Genomic DNA, 15,016 nt, shown 5'->3' with positions numbered 1-15,016 from the left:
ATTCGCACAGGTAAAGCGGCGTTTCTGTGGCCTGGGTGTTTTCGCAGAAACGTTGCCGCCTCCCAGTTCCTGGATGAATTCGCCAGGCTGGGTTATTAGCAGGAAGCTGCGGCCTCATTGCCTCACGCCTCCTGCGGGGATTTGGCTGCAGCCGTGCTTGTGCATGGTTTGCCCTCCCCACATTCGCCCGGATTCCCTCCAGGTACCCCGGCCTGCCTCCCCCCCGAATAGCTGGGACAGACTCCAGATCCACGTGATCCGGCCCGGATCGTTGGTCACTAACGACTCACCTATGCTGCTGTCCGCTAATTGCACACCTTTTTATTTGGGATATTCTCTTAATAAGGGCGGTTGGTGAAAAGCCCCCGTGTGTCGGTGACTGAACCGAGGGACTCCTGCTCACACCCGCCTGCTCTCCCAAAGGTACACAGACCGTGTCCGGTGTTAAACCCTGGCATAGCGGATTGACAGATGCATTGCGGGACAGCCAATGAGTTCATTTTAGTAAAACATGCCCGCCTGTTGGTGGGTGTGTGTGTGTGTCTGCGTGTGCGTTTGTGTGTATGTGCCTGTTTTAATTGGGGGACCGTGGCCCAAAAGCACAGAATTTTATCCATCTGTATTTTTTTGTTTGTTGTACTTCTGCTTTGGACGTCTCACTGGCTTTGAATGCAATGAATGATTCCTACAATACAGGCAGTCCCTGGGTTAATAACTGACTTACGGACAACTCATACTTAAGAACGCATCACCATAAAAAATTCGGGTTAAATACGATGGTTTGTAATGAGAAATGCACACACTTTGTGGCGCTCATGAAAACGCTGCTCAGCTTCAGCGGTTCGTCCACTCAAGGTACAGTTCAGTTCCGATTGTAGTTACTTTTACTACTGTATAATTATTATGTACTGAGATATTTTTCCAAATTACCCCCAAATTCAACTTAAAGAAACTCGGGGAAAGATTGTTGTTCGTAACCTGGGGATTGCCTGTAAACGTGGTCATCTCTATTAGTAACTGAAGGTGAATATGTGTGTATATGTGAGTGTGTGCATATACTATATATATAAAAAACACGTCTCCATTTCTAAATGAATTTTGGGTTCAGGAAGCACAGAGGAAATGGTTGGGAACACCTGGAGGTTATATTTTTATATTTCTATATTTTTTCCATCACTGGCACAGCAGAATGCACAAAACCCGGAGAGACGAGGGTGGTTCCTCTCTCTCGGATACATCTCTCTTCCCGTTACCTGCAGCACGTCCGTCCATCCGTCCATTCAACCATGAGTTTGGGGGCTCACAGGACTCTCAGTTGGCCTGCTGGGGAGCCTGCGAGACACGTTGTTCTGCGGGGTGGTGGTCTCACTCAGGGTGGTTTCCTTCTGCTGAAGGTTAAATCAGGTCACTGGAAAAACGCAGCGTGTCTGCTCACCAGCAATAAAAAGCACAAGTCGCACAAATTGCAGCACAGCTGGAAAATGCATCAGCTATGCAGCAGCCTGGGTTAATGGTTAGCCTTAAGTTTGGCATTTGGGTGCCTTGCTTCCTGGGACTTTGGGACAGCTGGTCTTGTGATGGCGCCCTCTGCAGGAGAGGTCTGAGCATAGCGGTTCAGCTTGGAGGCCGATCGCATTTCACATGCTGCAGGGATACACCGCAGCAGTGCTGTCGCATGCGAGCCATCCTGCCTCCCTGCGATGAGTCCGGGGGCCCCGCTGAGCTGCCTTCTGTCCGCCCCCCCCCCCCTCCAAAAGCCCCGCCCCAGCTCACACAAACCACCAGGTGCTACACTAGTTAAGAACTTGTTCTGAAAGGTTGCTGGTTCAGCCCCTAGGAAGCTTTACTTCCTCCTCCTTTGTCAGCGGGCGACACACACTGCGAATACCTCACTTCAGTCAGGAAAGCCCCGGATATAAACATAAAATGCAGAACAGTCACCTATGGTTGAAAGTGCTCATGGGAGAAATGGGACTTTGAAAGCCACCGTGGATGAGATTAACGTGGGCTGTCAATCACTGCCTGGTTTAGCCCACAGACTGGGGAGTGATTGACAGCTCACAAGTGTCCCGCCCACCCTGGGCTCCTAATCCTCTTTTCACTCATCTCTAGATAAAAGTGTCTGCTGAGCGACTAAGTCATGTAAATGACACACAGTCATACTGCCCACAATGCTCCTCACCTACTTGCTCACAAAAATACCTCAAATATTGCTTATCTATATTTTGCATGTAAATAGACCACAGTACTGATATGTGTTTTATCAGTCAGCGGCCATTGATCAGTAAAGTACCAAAAAGTAAAGTGATTTTATTTAATTCAGTGTTAAAATGTTCTACAACAATTTTTCATGCGTTGTATATTAATAGCTTCGTAACCGTATAATCTTGTTACTTGCTATTTCGCCGCAGTTTACCAGCATTATGTAACATCATGGATAAGTTGAAAGCATTTCTGTGTAGGTGAAATCAGGATTGTAATGTCCACCCATATATGTTCCATCTGATTATCCAATGTGTGTGTGTGTGTGTGTGTGTGTGTGTATGTGTGTTATGTTTATATTACATTTTGGGGAACAAATGCCCCCCCCAATATGATAAAAATCTGATATTTTGACGTTCTGGGGACCATTTTTGTTTGGTTACTTATGGTTAAGGTTAGGCTTGGGTGGGTGTTAAGGTCATCAGGTTGGGATTAGAGTTTTCCCCATAGAAATTAATGAAGAGTCCTCACAAAGATATAATTGCAAACCTGTGTGTGTATGTGTGTGTGTGTATGTGTGTGTCAGGAATATACAATCAAGAAAAAAAATCTCTGTTGAAAATGTTCATATTACTCCAGTTATTCAGTGACCCATGAAACATTTAATCAATTCCATGTAACTATGCAGCTGCCTAAACCATCCCTGACTCACTCAGTCCACAAAGGAGCCTGGATAGTACAATGCGGCGTAGACGGGGTTCGAAGCCCATCCCTGTCCTTTCAAGGAACGTATTTGAGGAGATAATTGCTAATATTGAGTTTGCCGTTTCGTAATTTTTGACGCCGTATTTAAAAGTCTGTAGCTCAGGTTTTGCTGTGCTGCATCTTTTCATGCATTGTAGATCATTGTTTATAACTAGCGATGGGAGGGAGTCTGCGTGTGTATGTTTGGGTGCGTGCATGCGCGTGCATGCGCGTGCGCGTGTGTGTCTTGCAGCCAGGACCGGTTGCTGTGAGGCAGAAGGTTCTGTCAGCAGGTTGCTTTAAGTACAGATTGTGTGGATACAAGAGGGCTGTGGTGAAATCTGTAGCCCTTCCTCTGTGACCTTGAGGATACTGACGCTGAAGGGTAGCAAACAGCCTTCTATCCTGCTGAAGTGCGTGAGTGTGACACGCACTAATTCACAGAAATAAAAAAAAAAACGTCGTCTGAATAAAGTCATGGGTGTGAATCGGTTGCAGTCGAGACAGACCAGAGGGAGGTCGATAGGGTTAGGGTTAGGGTTAGGGTCGATAGCTACAGAATATCACTCTGTGTGCACATGATACAGGCACAGTGCTTTAGGAGTTATGTGTGATTCAGGGCCACGCTTAGCAGCAGGAAGGGGGTCCTGTATCAGACGGTGCCCCCCATTGCACATTTTAGACTCGCCAGTTAGTGGCTTATTCACACATGCCGCTTCCAGTGAAATGCCCGAATCCAAACAGTGACTTGAAAGGCTTTAGCGAGTGAGCGGCCTAATCGTCGATTAGCTGATCATCGTTTCGGTCGATTTTCGCCCAGTAACAGATTGAGCGATTGGGACTGAGAAGCAGCTCCTCCCCCGTGGGCCTCAATCTGCAGAATCACCCGGCCGTGTGATGCACCGTCCAGCCGCACGAGGGGCGAGAGGGACACGGTCCTTGCGAGCGGAGTCACCTTTATGCTCGCTGGTAAAGTGGCACCTTTGCGGTGATGCCCCCCCCCGCGTCCCTCTCCATCTGTGCGTTTTGTCTCCGTTTTGGATGCTCCACGGCTTTCTTTTGGCCATGGCTGCCCCCGCCCTGGGAGAGCGCGCCGCCTGCGTTTCTGTTGTCACCGCGGCCCCCTCCCACCGCCTTGTACTTCTGGGAGCCCTGTGGTGTCATGGGAACGAGGCCGTGTGTGACCATGCTTTGAAATTGTTGCCCAGTTGTCGGGAAGCCAGGCCGAGTAAAAGTTCGTCTTTGAGCTGCGGCCCTGCGGATGGGACTGAGCGACTGCGATCGCTGCTGCCCCTGAAATTAGGAGGGAATGTTGCGGGTAATGTGGACTGTTTTAGAAAAAATGAGCTTTGGGGAAAAAACCCATTAAATTATCCAACCTTCTTCCAAACGAATCCAGTACAGGATTTGGGCGAGGAATTGTGGACCTTATCCCAGTCAGCACAGGGCATAATGCAGGGGACACCGAGGTCGGGATCGCGGTACAAGGGCCATCTCAGGGCACTTTTACATAATTTAAATAACATTTACTATGATTTTTATCTACAGAAAAGGTCAATTGGGTTTTATAATAGAACGTCTTTTATGGAAAGCTGTTTTATTTATATTCTGTCTTCTAAGTTCTGGAATGTTCTCAGGCCAGGCTGGTGCCTAGCTGCCCAGGCCCCCGCTTCCTCTCCCTGTGAGGAGAACACGGCAGAGAATCAATAAAAGAAAGAGCGAAGAAGCGCTGTCGCTGAAGGTCAGGACGCCGGGGATGTGATCTGATCTGTGATTCACGTCATCTCATTGCGGAGTGGATACCATGCTGTACCTCCAGCGATGTGCAAAACTGCAGAATAATTATGAAGACAAGGAACAAAAAAATAAAAGGGATCTTGCCAATCAAATGTACTATTCATTACTGGGGGACCTTTGCTGTTCTATTCCCGCGTTCATAGCTTGGGGTGACGAGTGGCTCAGCGGGTTAAGTCTATGTGTCCCTGATCAGAAGGTTGTGGGTTTGAGACCCGGCCCCAGCAGAACAGGCACGTGTCCATGGGCCCTAGGGCAAGGCCCTTAATCTCCAGCTCCAAGACTGCTGCACATTAGCTCATCCTATGCTGTAACACCCCCCCCCCACAAGCTATAGAGAGCAAGATAGGGCAGGTAAAGAGAAGCATTCCAATGTGCTTGCGAAAGTGGTAAATAAACAATTTGTCCTTTTAACCTTAAGCTGAATAATATTAATACACACTTTTCTGAATCTAATACACATAATACAGACAGAAGACAGAAATATATTACATAAATGTATTACATAAATACACTTCCTGATAAGATGCAGATGACATTTCTGCATGCTGACAGGTTCTGGGTGAACAAAGCTGAGAAGTATGTTAGACTTCAGATTTTCTCCTGGTGCCAAATTTCATAAAGTGTTTCATCAAAGTTATTTCTGCAGTAAAAAGGGGACGCTGGCTGGTGCAGCTGGGTAGCGCATGCAGGGCGTACATTCAGTCTGCCGGTTCCATTCATTCCTCCGTTTCCACTTAGCAGCTCAGCCCATAGCTCTTATCTGTATTAGTGAAAATGAATGAAAAATTATATTAAGTTAATAGTGTTCATCACATAACAGTGCCTGGTGTAATTTGATTATATCGGGGGCACCTTGAATAGAGAAGAAAGACACAAGAGAAATTACGCTTTCTGATGTCACCCGGAGACATTTCTGTTTCCCCGTCTCAGGAAGCTCAGTCGAGAGTGAAATTTGCAAATCGCCAGTTACGTGCTTTTCTACATGACTGATATTCTTTTAAAATAATGATGTGTACATTGAAATGTGAGATTACCCCAGGATCAAGCCTCGCTTCTTCCATTCTGCAAAAGTAGAATTGTCTAGGTAGTGGAAGTCTTCTTTGCAGGAATTGTATGAACCAGCCAGGCCGTTGATGGATCTGTGCACTGGGAAGCCAAGAGGCTCCGTGACAATGAACATATGAGGACTGAATGTCAAAATGGCCCTTTAAAAAAAAAAAAAGTCTTCAGTGAGAGTTTTATAGTGTATAATGCATTCAACCATTTGACCTAAAAATCTATTTCTCATCTGTGCAGTAATAAACCCAGGCTAAAAATCACTCCTTTGTTTGGTTTTGGGAACAAGAGGCAAGATAAAACTGTATATTTACATAGTAGGTGCTTCTGTCCAAAGTGATGTGTGTGGTTTTTTCGAGAGACCAGGATCAGACAGTCTTCCTCAAGGGCCCAATGGTGGCATCACTCTGTTTAACCCTAGGATTTAGCCCGGTGGCCTTTTAATCACAGGCAGTGTCCCATCCGTTTGACCTTACTGTTCTGGCTGAGTGTTTCTACACTCATGTACTGTAGCTCACACGAGATTATATTACCTGTGCCCTTTAGCTAACATGTTGTATGTTTACCTAGTTATGCAGGTGGGTGTTACAGTGGAGCTCACCCAAGGGTACAACAGCCGGACCCTCTCTTGGGGTTGGAAAAAGGTATTAGTGCTTTAATTAGCCACAATACTCTAAAATGATATATGGAGTCTTTACATGTATGTTTTAAGGGAGCGTGCAAGACTGTACAGTATCTCCCTGGGTCCTGGTTGTCTTGTGTCCGACATTCTTGTAGCCTTCAAGTAAGAAAATGTCTTTCATAAGTTACCAAGAATAAAGCTTAAAGCGACTCTACCTGCTTTCCACCTGTTAACATCGAGCCTTTGTAGCCTGCATCTGCTCAGGCTTGCAGGAAGGAAGCTGATTTTATTCAAACTGACATCCTGGAGTCGTGGGTGTCGATCTCCTGTGGGAGAAGGTCTTCAGCTCAGTGTGACTCTGCTCTGTGAGTCCTGGGTCCTGAGACTCCCGCTCCGTCCCCTGTCCCCTTTCACGTGCCTTTGTCCTCACCTACCGCATGACGAGTTATTTTAAGACGTTCCATTATGATGGCAATCAGGCACTAGCCTGTCTGAATTCAAATTGTACATGATTGCAGATTCGCTCTCCTGCAGGGCTCAATTACGGGGGAATAGTAATTGTGTCTTATCTTTTCTGCACATTCCTTAAATCTTAAATCACCTCTTTGTACATCACTTTACAGATGTAATGGAAAATTAGATTAACTGGTAGAAATTCCTTCTATACACACACACACACACACACACACACACACATATATATATATATATACATGTATTACCAGGCTTGAAAGTTCTTAAAAATCTTTGTTCTTTTCTGCTTAAGAGAGAAAACACACAAGGTGTGAAAAAGTAATAGAAACACTGCAGGAAAAAAGGCTTTAAATTTAACGTGACTGAATTACAAACGCGGTTACAAAGGTGAGTCATATTAGCCTGAATGCAAATTTGCAGCACGATTGGCTTTAATTACCTACTACAAGGAGGTATAACAATTAGCAGTTTGATATGTGAATTTTCAAAACAACATGAGGCAGCTGAGAGAGTTGAAGAGACCAGATAGTCAGTGTCTAAACTGTAGGTGCATTGCTCACAAAAACATTAAAGTTCGCATTGACAGCGAGGCATGACCTGGTTTGCCAGTCAGACTCGCCGGTGCATTAAAGTCCGCATCGGCAGCGAAGCATGGCCTGGTTTGCCAGTCAGACTCACTATCCTCAAGTCCTTTTCTGTATATTTCACATTTTGTATATTCTACATTAGTACCTACTGTACCAGCACTGGAGTGGGGATTTTTTAAAACCGAGGTCTGAAGTGCTAGACGTGCCTCCGTACGGGATTGTGGTTATTGGAGATGCAGAAAAAATTCTGAGGACTTGACCTCAGTGTCCTCAGTATTAGATGCAGTCATGATACTTACTTTTCTTTCCTATATTTTATGTACTACCTACCGTGCTATTATTTTTCTATTTAAATCATTTATTTTTTTCAGAAACTGGGGCAGCCAAAATAAGAATTTTATCGTGTGCTGCACATACGACGAATTGCTGGAATCTTGAATATAAGATGTTCACGTCTCAGTACTTGCTAGCTACTCGTCGTCTTATTAGAAAGTGGAGGTCCACCGTCGGCAGTGCTGGTTCCTCTGGGGCAGCCCTGCATATGCAATGGGCCAAATCTGGGGCAGCGCAAATCGGCGAGCTGAGGAGCTGAGGGAGATCGCAGCGGTGCTGGAGTTCGCTGGCAGTATGCCGGCTGCAGATAGGAAGGCTGCGGTGCAGACAGGCCCTATCTCACCCTCCCAGCCGGGGCACCCCCAGCATCACCTGGCCAGCAGTGCTCTCTTTATCCACTGCGCATGGAGTGACGTGCTGTTGCTGCATCCAGATCCTGCGATCCATCTGAGGAAATCATCGCTGTCTGGAAGCAGATGGGGAAGCGCATATCAGAGCTTGGATCTTGCTTTTTCCTTTATATATTTTTATAACAAAATTATTATTATTATTATTATTATTATAGTAATAATAAAGCTCCAGATATCTTCTGGATGTTCTTGTTTTTTTGTGCATTTCCTCCTGCATTTCAAAGACATGTGTTGGGCTAATGATGTATGTGTTGTGTGGTGGGCTGGCATCCCCTCCAAGCTGTACCCAGCCTTGTTCCCTGCTGGAGATCAGCTCCAGATGACCTTGACTGGGATCCGTGGACGGATAGGTGTCTTGTTCTTAGAATAGGAAGTTTTTTCTCTTGGATGCATTTCTCCAGCGCAGCAAGGCGGAGCCAAGCTCTGCGTGACAACGGTGTCCGCATGCACTGAACCGCACTAGGAGCCGGTGACGAGAGAAGCTTCGGTTCATTTTCAGATAGAGCTCAACTCAACATGGTTGCCCTTAAGCTCTTAACAAGTTGACTGCAAGGCCATCAGAGAGGTGCAGATTTAATCAGAGTATTAAAAATGTGAGTGGACACTGACAGATGATACAGGAGCAAAACACCAAGGTTAGCTGACCTCCAGACCCTTTTGTAATATTTTATCCATAATCATTGCGAGAAATGTGTGCGTATGTGTTGGGATTCATTTGGAGTGGGCTGATAGATTGAAGGATGCCCCGAGTCACTGTGCAGCGATGATGCTCCTGGGGTCAGTCTGACATTCCAGGCACTGAAGCTTGATGTTCTCCCTAAGCAAGAAAAGGGACTTAGAAACCCACAGTGGATGAGATTATGGTGCACTGTCAGTCACTGAATGGTTTAAACCAACAAGTACAAATACAGTAAGTAAAATCTGCATATCTCTATAAAACGCATCACATGGAAACAAAATATGATGGACTTACAATTATTATATTTGGACTTATATAAACTATATATAATGTACACACATCTTTATTAAACTGCTTAAGTTTAATAACTAACCTATGGAACAACTAACCTATGAAATGTAATCTACATAAAATATAGATTTTGAATAGTATGGATTTCACACAGAAAGGCATCCTGTTGTGTTCTAGGAGGTTCAGTGAGTGTTCTGCAAAGTCCCATCAGTGTTCTCTGAGGGTCTCGCAGTATTGTCTGAGGTTCCATCAGTGTTCTCTGAGGTTCCATCAGTGTTCTCTGAGGGTCTCATAGTATTGTCTGGGGTTCCATCAGTGTTCTCTGAGGTTCTCGCAGTATTCTCTAAGGTTCCGTTAGTATTCTCTGAGGTTCTTTTGTTGTTCTGTGTGGTTCCAGCAGTGTTTTATTTCTCAGGTTGTGGTGACATACACTATTCTATTGTTGTCATTATTCCAGAGAAACAAAGGAAAGTTTCGTCATGTTTTGATTTGACTTTAATACAATACACTACTGTTGACGTGTCTTCTAACCTTCATGGAAGATTTCCTCATTACAACTCATACTTCTTATAAAACTGCAGACAGGTGTAAGTTCATTTGGGTGGTAATATTTGTATCTAAAGCTAATTTTACCTGCTTATATAGTTAAATCATTTACTGCCCATTTAGCTGCTCAGGGTTCTAGAACTGGGAACTTCCTGGCACTTGGCAAAGTAAGTCCAAGTCCTTAACCGCTACGCCACTCGCCGCCCACAGAGCCTGGCTGCCGGCTTTTTCCCTTCTGCTGAATATAACCCAGAGTCCTTGGGAGAACAGAGTTACATTGTATGTCTTTATTTTTATACCTGTGTGGGACTGCTTGGCATTGCGAGAGAATCAGCGGTATTTCACATCTCTTCCACTGCTCTGTTCAGGATTGTCTTTTTCAATGGTGAGCTTAGCCTGTTGGCTAATGAAACTGCTCTCCTTCACACACACTCTCCTTCCTGTGGGTCCTCTGAGTCCTGGGAGTAAAGTGATGTATCTTTTCTTTTTTTAGTTTCTTTTTGTACCTGCAGTAGTTTGTCAGAGGAGGCGATTCCCCAGAGGACCATGCCATCTCCCTCTTATACAGTCAGGACAATTCGGATTAAGCACTTCAGCAAAATTCCTGGGTCATGAACCAACAACCTTTAGCTCATGTAAACTTTACCCCAGTGCTTCTGATACCCGCTAATGCATAGAGCCTCCTAGGAGCAGGTGTGTTTTACAGAAGCATCATGAATTCACAGCATCTGAGGTGCCAGGAGGGAATTATTGTATAATCACTGTTTTGTATGATTCACCTGATCTGTTACCTCGTGGCTTAACACTCTCGGTGCTTCCTAACTTTCAAGGCTTTGGGTAAATATGCTAAAAGCCCATTATACACACTGTTAAACCTAACACAAGTTCTAGTGTCGTACAGTCATGATCAGAGCATAGATCTCTGAGGCCTGATATACAGCCAGCGGTTTATTGGGTAAATCCTCATCAGATCATGTGGCTACAACTGAATATATACATATAACATACAGACAGGGTCACAGGCTTCACTTATTGTTTGGGATCTAAGTGATTTTGAATGTGGTCCCATTACTGGTGCCAGATCTGGTGGCTCCATGGATTTTCAGTGTCTGGAGATTGATGTGAAGGACATCTAGTTTGCCACAGTTCTGTTGTTGTATATAGCCTGTTAATTAGCGAGATTAGAGTAGAATGGCCAGGTTCTTGTCTAAATGCATAGCTCCTCTACACTTCTAGCAGTCCTGCAGGCAAATCTGGACCCTATCCAGTAATAACTAAGTGTACCTAATAAAGTGGCTACTAAAAGTCACCCATCCATCCATCCATCCATCCATCCATCCATCCATCCATCCATCCATCCATCCTAATCAGGGTCGTGGGGGCTTGGAGCCTGTCCCAGAAGCTATGGGTGCACAGCCTAGGGCAACCCAGGATGGGGCACCAACTCATGACAGTACACACTCACATACCATTCACACCTATGGGCAGTTTGGTTACTCTGCTTAACCTCCACATGTTTATGGGGAAAACTGGAGGAAACCCCACAGCAACATGGGGAGAACATGCAAACACTTGGAACCCTGACAGAGACCTGAACTGTGGTCCCAGCGGTGTGAGGCATCCGTGCTAACCACTGCACCACCATGCTGCCCCGCCTCTTAAACATATACCTAGCAATTAATGGACCTCAGACACATGTACCCAACCGGCCATTCTTCCTCGGAGACGTCCCCGTTCGCTGCACGTGGCTGTGAACACTAGTACGCAGGCATCATGGGTACAGAAGCACATCCGCAATGCACCACAACAAACCCTGACTCATATAGCATTAGCATTCTTACAAGCGGCACTCATGCACCAAACTAAAATCAGCAAGGGAAGCATAGCGGCCAGGTGGTCCTGATTGGCTGGAGGTGGCCGTGCGGCTGTAAAGTCAGGGCTGTGTTCAGAGCAGGATGACATGAAACGGAGCAAGAAATCAAGGAGTCAGGCACCTGGGCTCCACTCGGACGTACGAGGCAGATGCGACACCCGATTGGTTTATCTTGGTCGAGCTTCGGTCGTACGGAGCAGAGAGAGAGGTTGTCTTTCATTACCCAGAACTTTAAAAGGTTTCACAGGACACCTATTTATAATCAAAGGATATAATCCAAAGAAATAACATTCTTTATGTTCAGCTTCAAAAAGTACCAATTTGTACCTTTCAGGGTACAAACCAACCAATCAACCAATCAGCTGAGTGCTCTCTGAATATGACTCTTTATACTCAACTAGCTGGTTGAAACAAAACTGTGGTCTGGGTTTTTACTTTCTGGACCTGAAATTTCCACTCCTCCACTACCCACTGGTTTGGCCTACATGTCACGCTCCCCGCATGAACAACGTTATGGATTTATGGTATATCGTACTGCATAAAAGTCTTAGGTAGCCAAAGAAAATGATGTTTAAATGATCTTTATGTTGGTGTAAAACGATGCTATCATGCCTGTCGACGCGTGTCAGCTTAGCCATTTCCGAACATCTGCTACAATCAGCCTAGTATTTGTAGCGACCGTCCAGTGCAGCCATGTATTCACCAGCGCACCTCGTATAGCTAATCAATATCTCATTGACTTTTAAAACTAATTAAGTTAATTAATTAAGTGAGCTGGCAGTGAAATTTAATAAATACGTGGAATGGCTGCGGTGCCCCTGAGGAGAGGTTTGGGACCTGAAGCAGCGTTCATCTAGCCATCCACCTGCTTGGAAAACTAAGAATTACGAGTTTTTATTACGTTACTCTTAATTTGCCTGTGTTATAATGTCAAATTATGTTTTTTGTTCTAGCAGAACTGCTCCTCCTACTCAGATACATAAATTTTTTAGGTCTACCTAAGCTTGGTCCTGTATCTGTTTATATCATAAGAACATTAGACTTTAAGGAACATTGTACAGATTGTATTTCTCTAGGCATTTCCATCCAGTAAACTTCAATGACTACTTATCAGGGGAAGACACAGAGGCGGAGCCTCTGGCCCTAAATGAAAGATAATTGGCTCTCGGAATACCCCCTCCCATGTCACTCATTGATGCAAAACTTATTATTGGCTAATTGTAAGGTTGGCCCCTCTTTATGAATTATGTCCCCTCTAAGGGTCACAGCAAGCCAAGGAGCTTATCCCAGTGAGCATAGAGGCCAAAGGAGGGAGGACCCAGGGTGGGGTGCCATTCCATTGCAGAGTGCAGATCTAGTAAGTCCTGGTAATTGCTGATGTGAATTAATTTTAAGACTGCGCCTCAAAGACCCCCGTGGCCTTTTCGGGTGTCAGTACTAACAGACGTACAGTGTCAACCGATGCACCTTGTGTGTTCCTTTTGAAGATTATTCACACTTGGAAATCACATCATGCTACCCAAACTGATAGCAGCACCGCTAGTAACTAGCTGTACGTCACTGCCTTTGACCGCTGTGGTTTATAAGGGGCCAGACAGGCTCATGTGAGTTACGATGCATTTTCCAATCCCGGAGTTGGTGTGTTTGCGCACGTAGAGAGGAACCGGGGCCCCTGACCTCGTCCCCACAGCGGCCACACACTCCACAGAGGGGCTGACTGGACCTCGGCCGGCCTGCCTCAACCGCCTCGCCGGGACACTGTGCTCTTTGCAGTCACCCTCCTCGGCCATCTCCAGCCACTTCTGCATGCTATTAGTTAAAAACTCCTATCAACTAACCTCTGATTGCAAGCATCTGCTGCCTTAACAAGATCACTTCAGAGAAAACATCTAAGACCTGAACTGCCAAACTTTCAGTGTAGAATCAGTATTTGGCTGGATTTGCCAACATTCGGTGCAGAATTAGACCGTAAATACTCGTGGATAATCAATGAGTGAATTCTATGTAGAGTTATTTAAAAAAGATTTTACAGTCCTGTTTATTCTCCGATTTTGCCTTTTTTTTATTTTTGGCTGGTTAGCCCTAGAACAACGTATATCATGCTGAGGCAGACACAAAGTGACGTTTTGAGCGCTTTGATTGAATGGATTAAAAACTCGAAAATTAATAATCCATAATGGAAACGGTAAGAAAATCCTACTCAAATACGACTTTTTAATTAGATGGAACCTAAATATACGCGCTCAGTAGTAACACAGACTGAATGCATTTGGTTTAATTGCCGTTACCCTTTAGAAACAGTACCGAATTTGAGATGCTATCTCCAAGGGACTTTTTGTATTTACTTCTACTGTTAGTCTAGGAAATCCTAATCGCGCATTCACTACTGTTGGGAAATGGCGCCATCTATTGGTGTACATGCAATATGACAATTGTATTATTGTTGTTGCCTGGTACAGTGACTCAATACGTAATGCTGTTGTTTCACACCTCGAGTATCGGGGATTTTAATCGTGCCTCTATGTATATGTGGATTTGCATGCTTTCCTTGCACTTTCCTTGTGCATTGCAGAGACATATGGTTAAGCATGCCATTCAGCATGTACCACAGCCTTGTGCCTTCTGCTGTTTGGGACAGGGTATACCACCCAAAGCAACCCTGACCACCATAAGTGGTTTGAAGATAGATGTCAAATAGGAAGACGCATGAATGGGGATGCCAGTCCATTGCAAAGCACACAAACAAACACACATTTTCATAAGGGAAAAATAGCACCAGCATTCTGCTTGAACTGAAAGTCTTTAGGAGACATCTCGAGTACCTTTTGGACGCTTGCTTGAAGCAAACACCACGCACTCAGATCTGGTTCTATGTGGTGACAACTGAGCTCCTTTCCCGCTCGCCAGGCTCCATCTCCACCTTCAGAACACGTCAATGGCCATCTGCTCCAGGGTTCTCTGCTAACCTACACCATCCCATGTTTCCCGAACCTCTTAATGTTGCATTTTCTGCTGAATTGAATTGCCTTGTCTGGAAGATGCCCTGTATCTCTTGCTGTTATACACTTTTACCAGAGCATTCAGTGGAAGCTCAGCCTAGCTGCACGTACTTAAGCCTAATCAACTCCTGCACAGCACGTATGTTTGTATTCTGCTGTTTGCCTTAGCTGTGCGCTATTTTGGACAAACGTGTCTTGTAAGTGAAGTAAAAGCAAATATGTGTGGGCTGACTGTCAAGGGGTTATATTAACTCTGCTGGATCCTGTGAATTAATTTGCATTTAGGGTGAGTATTCTTAAAATGGGACGCGTGGCAAAACAGTTAACCTTTGTAGGCAATATATGTTTTTAGCAATACTTTGTTTTCTCTTCCATATAGTGTTCAAGGGGCATTAATGTGTTT

At 45.0% G+C, this 15,016-nt stretch overlaps 1 protein-coding gene across 2 annotated transcripts in view; it reads left to right on the top strand.

The window, feature by feature from the left end:
- The window catches only part of kcnab2b (potassium voltage-gated channel subfamily A regulatory beta subunit 2b), an 87,002-nt gene that overhangs the window by 18,889 nt on the left and 53,097 nt on the right, over positions 1-15,016 (top strand). The window lies entirely within an intron of this gene.

This window comes from Brienomyrus brachyistius, chromosome 6, assembly GCF_023856365.1.
Source record: "Brienomyrus brachyistius isolate T26 chromosome 6, BBRACH_0.4, whole genome shotgun sequence".
Taxonomy (NCBI): Eukaryota; Metazoa; Chordata; class Actinopteri; order Osteoglossiformes; family Mormyridae; genus Brienomyrus; species Brienomyrus brachyistius.
Note: the sequence above shows the minus strand (reverse complement) of the source record. Positions and strands in the feature narration are given on the sequence as shown.